Genomic DNA, 18,164 nt, shown 5'->3' with positions numbered 1-18,164 from the left:
TAAATCAAGGGAAACCTTAAGAGGATCCGGTCGTAAAGCATCTTTAAAGTCAAGAGCTTTTCAATCAAGGTATGTTACAAGCCTTTCAAGACCTTACAAAGGCTATACAAGGGCTTGAGACAAAAACCGTGATTGGGGAAAAAGAAAGCCTTCTGGCTCAACCTTTTTCCAATCCAAAATAGCAATATGAGGTCAGTGACCCAAGCTCTTCAAATCAAATAGAGTAAGCTAAATCTATCACCACTCTTAGGAGTGGGAAGACCATTGATAAAATCATTCCAGTTAGGGTTGAAAAGCCTAAGGACTTAGAAGAAGACAATAATGATAGATCTAGCACTACTCCACAAGATTTAGAACTGGAACCTTAAGACAAGCCGATTGCTCCATTTCCCCAACGTTTGATTACGCCAAAACCTCTCTCTAATTCTCAGGACATTCTAGAAGTACTGAAATAAGTGAAGGTAAACATGCCTCTACTGGATGCCATTAAACAAATACTTTCATATGCCAAAGTTTCTGAAAGACTTATGTATGACCAAAAGACAGCAAAATATTTAAAAGAAAATCTTCTTAACAGAAAAGTGAGTGTCATCCTAAAGCAAGATGTGCCACAAAAGTACAAAGATCTTGGTAGCCCAACCATCACTTGTGTAATTGGGAATTACCGGCTTGAACACGCATTTCTTGACTTAAGATTGAGCATAAATCTGATCCCATACTCAATCTACGAACAACTAGGTATAGGTGAATTAAAACCCACCCGGACCACATTATAACTTACATATCGCTCAACTCGTGTACTAAGTTGGATAATTGAAGATGTGTTGGTCCAGGTTGACAAATTCTACTACCGAGTAGATTTTATCGTCCTGGATACCCAACCCATCGTGGACATGCGCACTCAAATTCTAGTCATTCTTGGTCGCCCATTCCTTGCCACATCAAATGTGATCATAAATTGTAGGAATAGAATCATGAATTTGGTTTTTTAGGAATATTACATTGGAGCTCAATATCTTTTTCAATATGAGCAAACAGACAGAGGATGATGACGATGCCCACGATATTAACTTGATTGATTCTTTAGTGGAAGATAGAACACTTCTGACCTTATCTTCTGACCCTCTAGAGACGTGCCTGGCCCACTCCCATGATTTAGATGATGATATGATTAGGGACATGGGAACCATGGTAGATGCCATGACGGTACTTGAAGTTAACCGGTGGAGGCCACAAATTGAAGAATTATTCCAAACCGATGTAGTGCCTCTACCGTCTAACCTCAAGGCACCAAAGCTTGACTTAAAACCCTTACCCTCTGATTTGAAATATGTCTATTTAGGTCAAGATGAGACATACCCTGTGGCGATTTCTTCCCACTTTGAGCAAGAATAAGAGAGTATGCTTATCTATACTCTCATTGAGTATAAAGGAGCACTAGGATGGTCGATTGTGGACCTCAAGGGAACTGACTGTTTCAATAAGAAACAAAATGCATTTGGTTTGGGGAATTATCTTATTCAATCATAACAAAGAGAAAATTGAAAGAGAACATTCATCATATTTATTCATTTTGAGTTCATGTACATCCTCTGATTTCCCTTGATTCTAAGATAGATTATCCAGAATACAAGAATTGAAAGAGTTTGAATATCAAATATAGATATCAAATCTGGCAGCATTTTACCTTGTGATTTAGTCATCTCATTGAGAGGAATATTTATGTGGATATGATCATCATAAATCTCTTTCTTGAGCTCATAGTCTAGTGGGGAAGAAAGATCAAATTCCATCTGAACATTTTGGCAGCATTCTCCCTTTGGTTTATTGTCGCGCAACACCATGCTGTTGCACGGACCGGCACAAAGCCTTCTTCCTCTGTCTTCTTTCTCCTCTCGATGTCTTTAAATTCTTCTTTTTCCTGGAGCTCTGACCTTCTTCATAATCTTCATTGTGTGTAAATGAGAGGGGAAGTGGGGTATTTATAAGCCTCCACACATGCAAACCCTTGATCTTCGTGCTGTGGGGCTCACCTTTCATCAGATCCCAACTTTTCAACTCATTCTAACCAAACTGGCATTGAGCAGGAGTGTGCAATCAACAATGATGTTTGCACGGACCCACGCAATTATTATCCTTTGCGCGGATTGGCACAACACAATGGAATTTGGGGGTTTGTGCGGACCAGCGCAATTAGTGTTGTTTGCACAGGTCGGCACAACACAATGGAATGAGGGGGTTTGTGCGGACCCATGCAATCAGTGTGGTTTGCGCAGGTTGGCACAAAGCCATGGACCCCTTCTTTCTTTTTCTTTTTCTTTTTCATGTTCCTTTCTTCCATAGTTTCCTTTCTCTTTTATTCTTCTTTCTTCTTTCTTCCTTGTCTCTGATATCTTCTCATCTCTCAAAATCCCTTCTTTATCATTTGTAGTTTTCAACAACGCATGATGGAAACTTCGTATATTTTTGTGCACCAACAGATGCCCCCTCGATCCTTCTTTGATTGATTTATGAAATCAAAAGGAGGATCGATCTTCTTCTGCACAAAAATCCTTTCCCAGTAAAAGACCCTTTATGAACGTAGAGCTGATTACTTATCCGAGAAGGATCGCTTGAACGGAGAACTTGAATAGTCGAACTCAAACAGGAGCCTGATGAAATGTGCTTAGACAGAGAATCATGCTCAAACAGATTGCTATTAAACGAATCACGATCGAAGGAATTAAGCTCAAATGATTTACGGTTGAAGAATGACTGGATGATCGGGCGCGGATGAAAGACTGAAAGGTGTGAACGAAAAACTGAATGTCCACGATCGAATGGAAGACTGAATGATCACACTCAAATGGAAGACTGAATGATCGCACTCAGAAGCACCAAGTGAATGCCTCAATAGAGAGAATAATGGTGGCAATGAAAGCACTCTATTTTCATAGCAGTCCATTAAATCGAACGTCTTTCTATGAATATGGCCACAATTGCATCCACCACAGTTTTAACTCCCCTTGTTTGTGCAATTCTTTTCTTTCCATCAAAACTTGCCATCGTAACAGCTATAATGACCTCATCTTTAAGTAACTTGATCAAAGAATTGTCCTTCAATGCTCCTGCTGCAATGATCTCTTCGATCAACTCTGGCAACTCTTTCTTTGAACTCCATGGCTAATGAATTGTTCTTTAATGCTGCTCCTACTGCAACAATCTTTTCGATCAACTCATTTATTCATAGTCTGCATAATCCAAGTTTTCGAATGGTAATCTTTCCTGCCAAATTAACTAGAATTACTATCTCAAGATATCATAATTTTTCAATTTAGTTTCATGAAGTATTGATAATTTTGAAATATATAAAAAGCTTTTAGAATGATTGTAATATTTTTAATATGATAATGATTTAGTCATTTCATCTTTGTGCTTGTCAACATGTTTTGCATTGCATTTATTGCATCCTTTGCTCATTATATCGTGTTTTCGGAGATGTCATTTCCAGCTCCAAAGGTTCAACCCTCGAGTCTTTTCTAGTTTGTGCTCCTTGGTTATTTATGCATTTTAAAAGAGCCTATTCAAATCCTCATCAGCTTTCACTCCTACATTATCAACATATAACTGGGCATTGATATGAAAGCAACTTTTGGACATTCATACTGGATCACACTTCATAATTCCCGGCTATAATTCTCTAATTCATATTAGAAAGACCAAGGCATGGATTACTTTAAAGAAATATATCATGCCCCCTCTCCAGGCCAACTTTGCATAAGGATTTCTTCAGAAGATAATATTTACGAATTGAAGCCTGTTGATACTCTTGAATGATGGATAGCATTTGGTGTTCCTTTGAAAAATCCAAAAATCTGAATTTTTAGATCATCCAGAAAAGAATGATAATTCTTCATATCTTCATCTTCCACCTTTGCAGATTTTATGAGATAAACTTCCTTCGTTGTTAGGAAGGCAAGAGACTGAAAGGCATCATTATTCTCTTCGGAAGAATAAGCATACTATAATTAAAGACTCATAGTCGATCTTGAAGAATTTAACTTTAAAGTAGTGTAGTAAACATTTCGGAAGTATTTGCCAATGTAATTTACACCTATTTCAAGAAAGATACATTTCTATATATTTTCCTAATCGGTATCTAAGATTTTCTTGATTATTATCATCAAGTCAGGCAATTGCACATTTGAACATATTTTAAGTAAAACAGGCGAGCATATGTATTCACAATATCAATGTGTCTACCGCATTATAATGTTATGCATAATTTAAGCTCTCGAATGATAAAGCTAGTATACTTTAACTGAGCATACCTTGACTAGACATGACTGGACTTGACTTGACTAGACTTGACTTAACTGGACTTGACTTAATTGGACTTGGCTTAACTGGACTTAACTGAACTTGACACTTGCACACACATTTTAAGCTCATGAGTAGTGGAGCAAGCACAGTTTCTTAGACTCATGTTAGAGTCGAGTGTTACACGAATGGTCGTTGTAACTCTCATTAGTTCGCTGGACTTATCGCGGTCGGGGAGTTTACAAACTGCGATCCATCAGATGGGCCCAGTGAAGCTACCGGTGCAATGAACTCGGTGAGATTTTTGTACAGGGTTATCCACAGTAACTCTCTAGAGTTCTCGGGATGCGCAAGGCTACCTTAGGGTACCAAATCCAAGGCCGCCAGTTCGTCAATGAGTAGGCTAAAAATCCTTCCTCATGATTTACTATTGAAATCAAACCAGGGATCTGGGGGTCTTATGCATGGTTGGCCTATCTATAGACAAAGCCAAAGTGCGCACACTGCAACTTGCTTTTTGATCGCCTACAAGGTTGGACCTATTCACGGGAGGGTATTTTCTTCCTTCCCTGTGACACTGTCGGAAGCTATATAGATGACATTGGTCTTATGCGTGACTAGCCGTTGTGGACTTCTTGGCCGTTTAGGGCTTTTAGTCACTGGCTCCATCCGCTACCCGTATGAGTATGCATGTGATGGCCTATATGGGCTTTTTAGGGCCACTGGCTTCTCACTGCTGCCAGAATAATATATATATATATATATATATATATATATATATATATATATATATATATATATATATATATATTGCCGATGATGGTAGGTCTTACGCATAGTTGGCCGTATGGGCTTGGCTATGCTGTCGTAAATGGTAAATCACCATTGCCGTCGTGGTATTTATATATGGTTGACCGTATAAGCTTCATTGAAGATAACAAATTGATAATTAACATGTTGTCCTTGCTGCTGCTGATGATATTATAAAATTTGGTTAGAATGGAGTATTAGCTTGGCAATAATATCAATTTCAATAAACTTCGATAATAGAATAATCTTCGAGTCAGCGATATGGCGATGGTAGTGGTACTTTTTGTTAATCTAACAATAACCATCAACGCTTAACGATAATATTTTCGAACTTGATATGCTTGGAAATCTGCTTTTTTATTCATTCATGTTCAGGGACGAATACAAGGCTTCGTCTTTTGAAACCATTTCATCTCTTTCTACTTGTCATGCCCCTTTTGATTAGGAAGCATTGTACCTATAATCTTCATAATCAAAATTATGATGATCTTTAGAGGCAACATATCTTGATACAGTGAATTTTAACAAATATATTAATGCCTTATCATTGTGCACAGACTATCCGAGAATAGAATTATCCCCAATTTCACGAATACTTATATTCTTGCATCTCGATTATGAAGATATGAAAAATCGCTTCAATCAAGCTTGTGTGCTCTTATCTCATCTCTTACATCATATGCTTTCCTTATGATTATTTCACCATTATCAATCATTTTTTGTAATATACTCTTTAGTTTGAAGCAATTCTTAGTTCGATGTCCGAGGAGATAATGATAATAACAATAGTCACTTTCATTTACTTTCTTCATCTCCTTTAGATGTTTTGGCCATGACAACTTGATCTTCTCTACTGCCAACAATTTATTTAACATAGGAAGTATATCATCTTCTTCGAATGATTACCCCCTGTAATCCTCTGACTGTCCGAATTCTCTATTTATTTTCTTGAATATATATTTAGTCGTGTCCCTTCTGCCAAATTTCCTTTGTTCATCTTGTTGATTCTTCGTCTTTCCTTCTTTTTACGTGATACTGATTGAAGTTCTTTTAAGATTTTGAAATATCTCACTTTTATAAGACTTTATTTTTGCGGTGATCTCTTCTATATTGCCCGCCTTTTCTATTAGGTCCTGAAAGGTACATATATTCAAACCAATAAGACTCAATGAAATATTTGGTTTTATGCTTTCTATGCATAGCTTGATTCGTTCTCTTTTTTCTTTCACCAATCATAAACTTGATGCCCTCAGAGTTCTCCATCAACTTATGAATTCTTTAACCGGTTCATTTTCTCTTTGGCTAATAAAAACTAAGCCATTACTAGTTATTTAGAAAATGATCCAACAAATTGTGAATTATAACAAGAGTTTTTTATGGAACCTATCACAGCTGGCCATTCTCTTGCCGCAACGGTCTTCCCTTTATCTTTCTAGCTTTTCAAAAGATCTCTTGCAAATGTTGTGTAACGCCTCAAAAATTGGCACCCGAGTACTTAGACTCCGGTCCCGAGTTTCCAGGTGTTAACTTAATAAAATGCAAATGTGTCTTCATTCTAATTCACATTAAGTCTGCACACGAATAATCAGAGTTGCGCAATTCAACTTAGCGGAACCAAAACGAGGCAAAGATAACAAAAGATTCAAAAATATAGGGCTAAGAGTCAAAAATACAATTCCAGTAGTGATGATCGCCCAAAATGAGGATTATACAAGTCACAATATACATACCCAAGATTATTAAATTATAAAGCTTTCAGTTTATGCCCAATTCTCCAAAACATAACGGCATTGGCCCAACCCGATATAAGCCTACCGATCTGAGGTTTCACTAGTACCTGCATCAATGATACGCCTGGCTGGTGTTTTAAAATACCGTCTCAGGTGGGAGTGAGTAACTAACTCAGTGGTTTCATTAGTTCTAAGTTACACATGTTATCAACACAATCAGCGCAATTAATGATAAATAAGAAACAAACAATTCCTAAATACTCTTATTAAATTTGTATATGAAGATATGACATGATGCATGCCCTTTCCAAACAACACTCTCTCATATGCGACTCCAACTACCTGTTTCGCAAATGACAACACTTCCTCATCACGTGACAACCACGCCTATTCACCACATTCTAAACTAATGCAATGCAGTGAATGATCATGTTAGCCGAGTAATTATTAAGTTTAATTCATCCAGCATATTGGCAAAGCTACGATACTGATGTTATATCACGAGTCCCTATTCAGATCACGTGGCTCGTTGCTGGACGTAGTGGCTCCTTACCAGTGTCCCTTGATTCAAATTTAGGTATTACTTGTTTATATCACAAATCAATAATTTCGAAGATATGGTACGATACCTAAATGTATAAGTATTAACCCGGTATGGATTGTCACCCAAACCAAATATGATCACTCAGTTCCGAGGTGCAAGTTTGTCACATAAAATAAAAAAATACATAAAGGAAAGTGGCTCGTCACACAATTCCATTCACGCTCGGGTCATTCGAACGGTGTTCTAACATGCAAACATCAGCCGAGTAATTTGATGGGGGACATTCGAACAATGGTCTATCACCTCCATCAGTGCTCACTGGTCACTATGGGGAGGCTTGTCACCCCATCATAGGTCGACAGCTCGGACATAGTATCCCATACCACCATGCCCGGCTCATGAGTCTGAGTTGCTCACTGGTCACTACGAGGAGGCTCGTCACCCCAGCGTAGGCCGACAGCTCGGACACGGTGTTATATACCACTATGCCCGGCTCATGAGTCTTAAGAGGATTGTATCACACTAACAGTTATAAATGGACCATCCATTGGGAACGTGGTATCCTGAATTCAATTTAAACGTGTCATACATTGTGAACATACATGATCAGTCGGCTAGTGAACTAATTTGATTGACCTGGGAGAACCCCAACACAACTAGCATTGGGTGCAAGTAACCCATGTAGTCCAGCTACTATCGGTCATCCGTGTTCAACCCGGGTCAATCGAACAAGCCTAAGTTGGCCGCCTTAACTTGGGTCACTCCTTTAGTTCGGGCGGTTAGCTAACTGACCAAACATCATAGAAATCCTAAGTATCACTACGGACTAAACATTACATCACACAATTATAGCATGGGTTCTACTACACAATCACTCAAGCATTTCATCAAACATATGAGCATCAATAGAAGCAACACACCTACTTAGGTATTTTATCGAACATGTAAGCATCAATGGAACAACACATCTACTTAGGCATTTCATCAAACATGTGGGCATCAACAAAATAACACATTCAATTGGGCATTTAATCAAGCATATGAGCATCTATAAAAAAACACATTCAATCACTTAGACCTTTTATCAAATACGTAAGCATCCATAAGTAACCAATAACATATATTATAGAAAAAAATCAAAATGTCAACATATTAGCATGCACAAATTCATCTACAAGCATTTAATCATTAACCGAGACCCTCAAGGGTCGATAAATGATAAAGAGATAATGGTCCGCACCTTAAGAAGGAATATCTGATTTTGAGCTCTTAGGGTTATGGATTTAGGAAAAATCACAAATTCCTATATAAACACCAAGAATTACATGAGATTTATGCAATTCATTTTAGAAAAATGTAGGTTAGGAAGTAGGATTTGTTTCTTACCTCCTAATCGCAAGTAGGGTGGATTCGGTGGAGGAAAATGATCGAGGTTAAGGCCTGAGTTGGAGGAAACCGATGAAAGGAAGCACTAAAGCCTCCCCCCACTCCTACTCTCTCTTCTTCTCTTCTTCTTTGTCTTCCTCTTTCTCTCTTTCTCTCATTTGAAAAATATAAATTCGTATGGGGAGAGGGGGTGCCCAAATGAAGCCCTTATATAGTGCCAAATTTGGTGTAAATATCCTTAAGGGCTGGGTTTTACTATATTGGCCCTTTGGGAGGGTTCTTCTTCCTCTAGGGCCCATTATGGGGTGTACATGCCGATATATACCATAAGATATTTAACCCTAGTGATGATCTACATATGGATATGATCGACCCGCCATTTGGATGCGCTGATCGACAGATATGATTAGAAGTCCGTTCAACGGTCACTGATAGTCGATTAGGGCCGCGGCTATATGAATATGAGCAGGGAAATATCCTTAACTCGTGCCTCGAGTTTGGTTGCGATCTAAAGATTGGAAAGCTACAACTTCACGAAAGAGTGGAAAGTCTATTTCACTTAAGTTTCAAGCTTTAACCTAGGGTATTTGCGCATTTCAAGCACTCGGCCTCTGGCCCAAGTTGCGCAGTTCTGGGTACATCTTTATTCTCCACTCACAATGGACGTTAAGCCCCGCGAGATGGACATTATTCTATAATTTCAAGTTTAGTGGGCCACTAATGAGCAGTCTAGAGTTTATTTGGATAATCAAGGCATTTATGAAATAAATTAGGTATCAAGATTTCTCGTGCACAATCATAAGGGTTTACATTAGCTAAGTTCATAATGTGGCCTATTTATAATTAGTGAAAATGGTGATTAGGTCTTAATAACCCTAAACCGTCGGTTTTTAAGCTAAAGGAGTAACTGGATTGATTTGGTTTGTTAATTAAGATCTGACCCCTACTTGTCTCGACTTTGGGTAGATCTTTAATCTAGTTGTAGTAGTCTTAACTAGTTAGTGATAGGTCGGCTAGATTTGAGCCCTGTGTGAATAAATCACGAGGCTAAGCTTGATGTTTAAGTGATCGGCTGGATTCGTTGGCTTCCTACGATTGATTAATCAGATTGGTGTGGTTCTTTATTGGTACCACTCACGTATAGGCTAACATCAAGTGTTAATGGTCAGTAAGTGGTAATATAAGTTAATTAAAATAAAAAAATTTAAGGGTTTTTGGAAATCCAAAATAACGAAAATGCAGGACGTTACATGTTGTGTTCACAGTTACTTTCTTATCTTGCTTCTCATTCTTTTTCATTATTATCTCACATTGTTTTATCATCCTTTGCAACATGTCCTTAAGTGTAAAACAATTGTCTGTCGGGTGTCCCACATAACGATGATAACGGCAATATCTCTTATCTTTAGTCATTTCGACTTCTTCTGGATGCCTGGGTTGTGGTAATTGAATGGTCCCGACAACCAACAATTGTTCCATCATTGGTATAACATCTTCCTTTTCGAAATCATATTCTCTATGATAGTCGTACGATCGAGTCCGCTTATCATTTACTTAACTCTTATACTGATCTGAATCCTCTCTTCCTTGTTTCTCTCTTATTATAAAAAGTATTCTTTTTCTTTTCTTGATCCACAATATTCACCATTGATCTATTCGATCCTCTTTTTTTGGTTCTGATCTAAAATGCCGGCATTTTCCAATCCATCAGTTCCACTACATGCGCTTTTGTTGCAAGATCTCGAAAAGTCTTTATATTAGCATTTATGAGCTCGAAAGAAATTCCCGATTCCATAAAATTTAAACACATGTTTACTTGTTCTTTCTCTTCTAGCAACTGTCTGCATGAATGTAATGTCTTGGAAAAAAATTCATACAAAGGCCTGAGTACCACCTCAGACAGAAATACCTAAGGACCGTATTGTGTCATAATTTAGACAGAAATTAATTAAGTACTAAACTAAATAATCAGTGGATTTAGCTTGGGCCACCATTTTCACAAACATGAAGGCCTAAAACCATTAATACCACTGACTCAACACGACATAAAGACTTAGGAAAAATTCTAAGAGCCTATCGCTCTCGGGAGTACATTGAAACCCCGTATCGGACCTAGACCGTACGTCGAGAGTCTGATAACTGCGAAACTATAGGGTTATGTCCGTCTTACTAGGCTTGACAACCATCATAGAAATCAAGCCCAGATGGTGTCTAGAAACACACAACTTAAGCCCTGAATGAAGTGTGTGAGAAATGTGATTATCTTTAGAAAATGTATTGAAACTTAAGTGAATTGGGTCATTCGCTCACACGCGAAATAGAGGATTTCGGACCGTCAGTTTTTTACCAAACTTCACCCATGGAAGAGGGACATTTTTTCGCACATATTCGTATAATTGTGGCCCCGATCGAGTAAGTATGACCGTTGATCTGACACAGGTCCTCCACGATTGATCTGCTTATCCGATCGCACCAAAACCACATCCTAGAATAGATCCACTTCAGGTAACTTACTCTATGATGTAGGTGAGTAGTAGGCCTCCCTGTGAGCCCTGTTTGTTAAAAACAGCTGCCCAAAGGGTATAACCCATGTATATAGTACCCTTGGGGCCATTTGCATCACTTCTGAGCTTATAAATAGCCCTTATATCACCCCACTCCTCTCATATACGAATTTCCCCAAAACCCTAAGGGAGAGAGAGAGAGAGAGAGAGAGAGAGAGAGAGAGAAAAGAAGAGAAAAGAGGAAAGAGAGAAGAAGGATTTTTGGTGATTGATGCTGTGATTCTCTCCCACTACTCCATGCACTGAATCACCTTCCTATTACGCTACACACTCAATTTTGGCTACAATTTTGGGTAAGAAACTAGCTAAACTAGCTAACCATATGCATTATTTAGGTGCCCGGCGTTCTATTTTTCAGAACGTAGAATTCAAACTGAGTCAAATCGAGTATTCTGACGAAAGGCGCGGACTATAAACGTTTAGGTTATGGTTGTCAATGCTTTCAATGTCAGTTAATGATTTATGTCTGACTTGATTGCTGTCATATTGTCTTAGATACACCATTTTCGATATTGTATACATGTATGAACTATGTTGAACGAAAGATGCATCTCATGTGTTTGTTGAAATGTTTGAATGAACATGTAAACATGATTTATGATTGCCATGACTACTAATCTAGGATTCATCGTTATTATATGCACGCTGACCTCTCTGTGTAAGGATCTGCTAGAATATATGTTGTAACTAACCTAGTCTACGTATTTGGTGAAGTGTAGTCTAAGTGTTTGATGAATTATCTGAATGAGAAATTGTTAATGATTTGTATGTATTACGAGTGTTAAGATAGGATTCTTTCTTGCCTTATACATATGTGTAGTTTCTTTCATGAAATCATATTCACCTTTAATCAAATGATTGATAAAATGCTAGTATTTGGTAACATGATCAAGGTATTTAATGAAATGCTCAAATGAGGATTTCACTTGGATTGTTTGTTAAATGCTAAATTGATTATTACATGTATTTAATTGTTGCATCTGAGTAATAATGGGGCTACAACCTAGCCCAGGCAATTGGTAACAGTTCCTGTTCGGGTGACCGAATTGGTCTCGCTACATTGGGTATACTTGATGAATCCGGGTCGCACGACGATTGTCGATAGTGGTTAGGCCACAAGGGGTGCTTATGCACTCTGTGTCGATTAAGTCAGCGTGTGCCCGTACCAATCAAACTTGCCTAGCAAACCGATCGGCCTATGGTGTGTTTACCATGTATAGACACTATTGCTTGAATCTAAGGTACCCCTCTCCGATGTAAAGGCCCACTTTAACCATGGTACCACGATCCGCTAAAACTCATGAGTCGGGCATGGTGGTATGGGACACCGTGTTCGAGCTATCGGCTTGCGCTGGGGTGACGAGCCTCCCCATAATGACCAGTGAGCAACTCAGACTCATGAGCTGGGCATGGTGGTATGGGACACCATGTTCGAGCTGTCGGCCTACGCCGAGGTGATTAGCCACCCCGTAGTGATCGCGAGTATAAACTTTTGAATTTGCCTATCAACTACTTTTCATTGGGAGTGATGACCCTACAACTTGCCTATCATATGTGCTTGACTAGGAGTGACGAACCTAGACGGATCCTTCGGTTCAGGTCAATGATATAAAGGAAGGTACCCTAGCTTCCCAAATCTAGTGTATGAATAAGCTTAATTAACTACTGGGCTAACATGACCATGCATTGCACTGCATTAGTTAGGACGTACTTTAAAGGCATGGAAGTCTCACAGGAGGCAGTGATGTCATATGTAATATCCCGAATTTTCATAGCCAGAGTTTGTACTCATGCCTGAGGAAAAGCGGGTGTTAATAACGTATAAACTTGGATGCTTTGGTAAAATCATACCCTATTTTTTTTCATTTGGATCACACCCAGATACATTCAAGAAGGTAACATTCACAAGAATAAAATCAACTATATTGATTATATTTCACCAATGTAAAAAGAATAATCAAAGGCCTTCTCTATAGAAGTTTATTACATTTATCGAGTTTATAGCGGAACCATAAAACTAAATCTGAACTTGTTTTCTTTATTCTTTCAACATGATCTTCCTTAGGGAGAATGTTCACTAGGTCTTCAATCTGTATGTCACCTGCATAATCTGTACGGTTGGGAGAGGGTCAATGCCCTACTCATAGTGAAGTTGTCCTTTAAGATTAACAGTAATTCAAGAGATTCATAATAGGTAAAGTAATGGTCTGATACGTCCCGTGCTCTACTAACACAAGGGTATCAGCATGCGCAACCAACCTACATGCGATGCATGCCTAGCAAAGTATGTGAGCCTCATCATACGTAGTGATCATCACATTGTGGAATACGATTTATAAATAACCGGCTCGACCCGCACTCTCACTATACGAATATTTACCGGCATGGCCAACGCTACCGTGGATTTACGAGAACTCCTCAAAGCGCACAACACATGGGCTGGGTGATTTACATGACACGACTTGTTCATGGAGCGACTATTTGCGACATCCAATCCCGGAGTGATGTGACGCTATTGCGACTTACACACATCAATTTGTGCACCACTACCCGAAGGCTCAAGGACTTACGTGCCCCGAGAGGGTCTCTACCCAGAGCGCATTACGTCCATGATAGAATATTTGAATCACTAGTTGTGATACATCTTACACATCACTTACACTTACAGAGATAAATTGAATCTTAAAACATATAACTGAATCTGAATCATGAAGGATATAAACTGAATTATGGAGGTCCTGGAATAGCAAAACACATGCCCAAGCCGTAAAGATAGAGGGCACAAGGCCAACATAATAAAGAGAAGAGTGACAATGGTCAACCAACAAAAGTGGCAATGGCCAACATAATAAGAGAAGAGTGACAATGGTCAACTCAATAATAAGGAGATCAATGGCAATGGCCAACTCAATATAGAGACGAGTGGCAGGGCTAACTCAAATAAAGAGACGAGGCAAGGGCAAGGTTTGTATCTATGGCCTCACATAAATTCAGAGAAATCCATTATAATTGACATGATGTCATAATCCCAGCAGGGTCAATAATTGTAATGATAATAACTGAATCAATTGATAGGATAATTTCTAAAAAAAATATAAACATGAGAGGCAAAATGATTCACATCATTAAAGGTATAGAAAGACAAGATAATTCACATCATTAAAGGTCTGAAAAGGTAGGATAATTCGCATCACATCATTAAAGGTATGAAAAGGCAAGAACATGAAAAGGTAGGATAAATAAAATAACTTAAATTAGTGTAAGCTTAAAGGATAAAACCCTCACCTCTAAAGTTGAATTATTTTCTTAAGATTTGTCAGAACTTGATGTATGTGGCGTCAGATTCTATCATATTTAAGATAATCCTTGTGGTTAAATCTCATGATTAAGGTTATAGGCCTAATTTACAAAATATGATTCAATATTAGGTATTTGGACTCAAAATTTTACTTACTTTTCTTCAACCCCAATTCTCCGTTACAAACCCAGAGGTTCAACAGTCCCTTTGCTGAGTCGACTCAATCGAGAAGCTTAACAACAATCTTAGCTGCCGACTCAAACCTCGGCCGCACTTCTTCTTCTTCTTTCTTTTGCTTCTCCGCTCCTTCTTCCATCCTTTCCCTCTGCTAAAAGCCTAGCCGTCCCTAAACTTGAACCAGACTGCAGGTTGGATGGTGACTCAGAGACTTACCGAGTCACGCTAGCGAGTCCCAACCTAACAGCGATTGCTCTCTCTCTCTCTCTTTCTTTTTCTTCACCTTATCCCTACAACAGTGGAAATAGAGGGTCTTATATAGTTGAACGGCATCTCTGGAAGGTTCCCTGTGCACTTCTTCGCACGGAGTACTGCTACGCTGCTGCGTTTGCAGCAAGAAGGGTCGATGGCACATCAACTCTCCAACCAGCAGCCTTGTGTGATTTAATTCCCAAAAGAACTCCATGGATCTGGTCGAAATCCCCTAAGGAAGGCTTTGAACAGTCCAGATCCTCAAGATTAGGAGTTCTGGTGGCCCACTCAGATCACCGTTCGATTTTGCCACGGAGTCCATCCGTTTGAAGGAGTTGCAAGAAGACCCAGGTTTCGGTCGTTTTCCCCTTCCGATTATTCTGGATGGTCCAGATGGTTATGGTCGCCCATTGATCGCCCCAGCGGACGATCGTCCGTTCGGTTGCGAACGTAGAAGAGCCGTGTTTGAATCCCATCAGGTCACGGCAGTGTTAACTGTTTTCTTGTTTCGGTGTGTTGCCAGTCTGCCCTGGTTGTGTGCACATGCTACACAGGGTGGGGTCCACTATGATGTTTCCTCGAGGAATCCACTCCATTCATCAGCGTTGCAGGGTCGTGTTATGCTACTTGCCTAGATGTAGGACCAATATAAATCCTAGATGGGCCGCAAGTTATAGGAACATGGAGTGAAAATCCCAGTTTTGTCGCTGCTGTTACGACGTGCGGACGGATGCTACATTGGATGGTTGTTTCGGAATAGACTAGGTCCATTTGTGATTGACTTCCAGAAGATCCACTCTGTTCACCACCTTTATATCGCTATGTTAGGACACAGGGTAAAATATGAGGCAATTTGGTTGGTCGAATAGGCCGTACAGTGTGTCCAATTAGCAACCAACACTCACCATTAAACCTCATGCACGAGAGACACCTAACTTGCTATGACAATACGTGAATTGAGTTCTTTTGTGTGAAGTCCACTTTACCATTTGTAGTTGTACGATCTGATCTATTCCTTGCGTTTAACACGCCCAGTTACAATAAGGGTCCAAAATTGGGATAGATCTATTGATTGGGTGGGCCATACTATCCGATTAAGCATCAATGGTGGCATGTAGTGACATTGACTATTTACGAATTCGCCATCTATTTCTCAACCGGCGTCCGACGCCCATTATGTCGAAATGCGCCGCCCAAATGTCTTGAAATTTGGCGGGCATTCATCATTTTTCGTGCTCTTTCCTTCGATCCAGTTTAGGCCCCAATCTATGAAGGATGGCCAAAATGCTTTTTCGATGACTTACTTTGAAATTCAAAATACCATTTAATTGACAAGTTACCCAGTAGTTTAGACTTAAACTTGAACATCTTCAAAATGACCGATTTATTCAAATATTCGGATGGCCTGTTTGGCGGATCCAAGCTTGATAGATGGTCAGATGACTGGTTAAAAAATAAGAAAAACTTTATGGTTAGCACTCTTACTATGCATATGGGTGGATGTATGGTTAGTTTTGTAAATAGATGAACACAACGTGAGTTTTGGAGTGATTAGGGGCAGAGCATGTATATTGTTAGATTCAAGTGAATTGTTCACATGTGTAAGTTCCTCATATTGTAATTCTAACAGTGGATTAAGCATACTCATATGGGATAAACAAGATAAACAGATCAAAATCTTGATCTAATAAGTGTACAAACGAATGTAGAGGTCAAGTAGCTAATTTACTATGATCTAAGGATTGAAATTTTACGTGTATGGTTAATTTATGATAATTAGGCATGGTATGAAATTTTACATGAAATAGATCATGGGAACCATGTGATTTAGAATTTAGTGGTCTAGGTTAATGGCAATTTTGTAATTATCACTGATCTGTGAGTTTTGTGAAATCTGATGGTTCTACAAGGTTGTGTGCACCTTTGTAAACAACTCTTTCAAACGGACTTACATCTAGATCACTATGGATAAAGAGTTATTCACCGATCTAATCAACGGAAGGTACATATGTCAAATCACGTGAGGGATGATATTACCTCAAAATCGATGGTCAGATTGCTTGATCTATGAACGGAGATTCTCCCCAACAGTCAGATTCATGTTGGAGAATTGATGTAAGGTAAGGATAGCTTGATTGGTATCGTACGCATGTTCGTATTACGTTAAATTTCTTAGTAATGCTCGAGAACTTTCAATACTCGGGTATTGAAAAGTTCGGGGCATTACATCATATGCGAAATTGGGTGTTGGAGTCGCTTATTGAGGGAGCTTTGATGCGAGGGCATGCATCATTACTTGCACTCCATTCCTGCATTAACAAGAGTAGCTAGGAAGTGATTGTTATGTTATTTTATCATTACTGCTTGATTGATTTGATAACATGTTAACCTTTGCCTTATAGTACCACTGAGTTGATCAATCACTCCCACTCTGGGATGGCATTTTAAAACACCAACTAAACTCTGGTTTAGATGCAGGTGATGATGAAGTCTATGCAACGGAGCAGGACTTTATGGATGAGGAGGAGTTCTCCTACTTTCAGCTCTCATGCGGGTCTATGTATACCCCGTGCTGATACGCAGGGAACATTGGGATAATTGGCTTAGTTGGACATCTTTAATTTTTATATTTTGTACATTTTGAAAAAATACATGTACATATTGAGCCTGGTTACATAATCATACTCTGAAGGTTGTGAATCACTTACCTGTTCAAATACATATACGTTTCAATCTTCCGCTTGCTTAATTTAATTATATCTGAAGGATGATATGTTGTTTTAGTATAATCTCACTCATGTTTAACTCATTAATATGGACGAAATATGAATATCATTATCCATGTTGCATAAGTGATTTGCTGGATCTCAGGAGTAAAGCTTTGCTCGACCCTCGAAATTTAGGGCGTTATAATGAAGCTCCCAAGGTCTTCCACTTGTCGATGAATTTCTCCACGAGCTCATTTTCTCTTTGTCTGATAGAGACTAATTCTACAACATTGACGTCGCATTCTGATGAGAAGAAATTAGATATAAATGTGTCTTGCATCTGTTCCCAAGTTCTTAATAATTCCGGTGCCAGATTAGAATACCATCGAAACGCTT

Source organism: Magnolia sinica, chromosome 6 (assembly GCF_029962835.1).
Source record: "Magnolia sinica isolate HGM2019 chromosome 6, MsV1, whole genome shotgun sequence".
Lineage (NCBI taxonomy): Eukaryota > Viridiplantae > Streptophyta > Magnoliopsida > Magnoliales > Magnoliaceae > Magnolia > Magnolia sinica.
The sequence above is the reverse complement of the archived record's forward strand: the minus strand, read 5'-3'. Positions refer to the sequence as shown.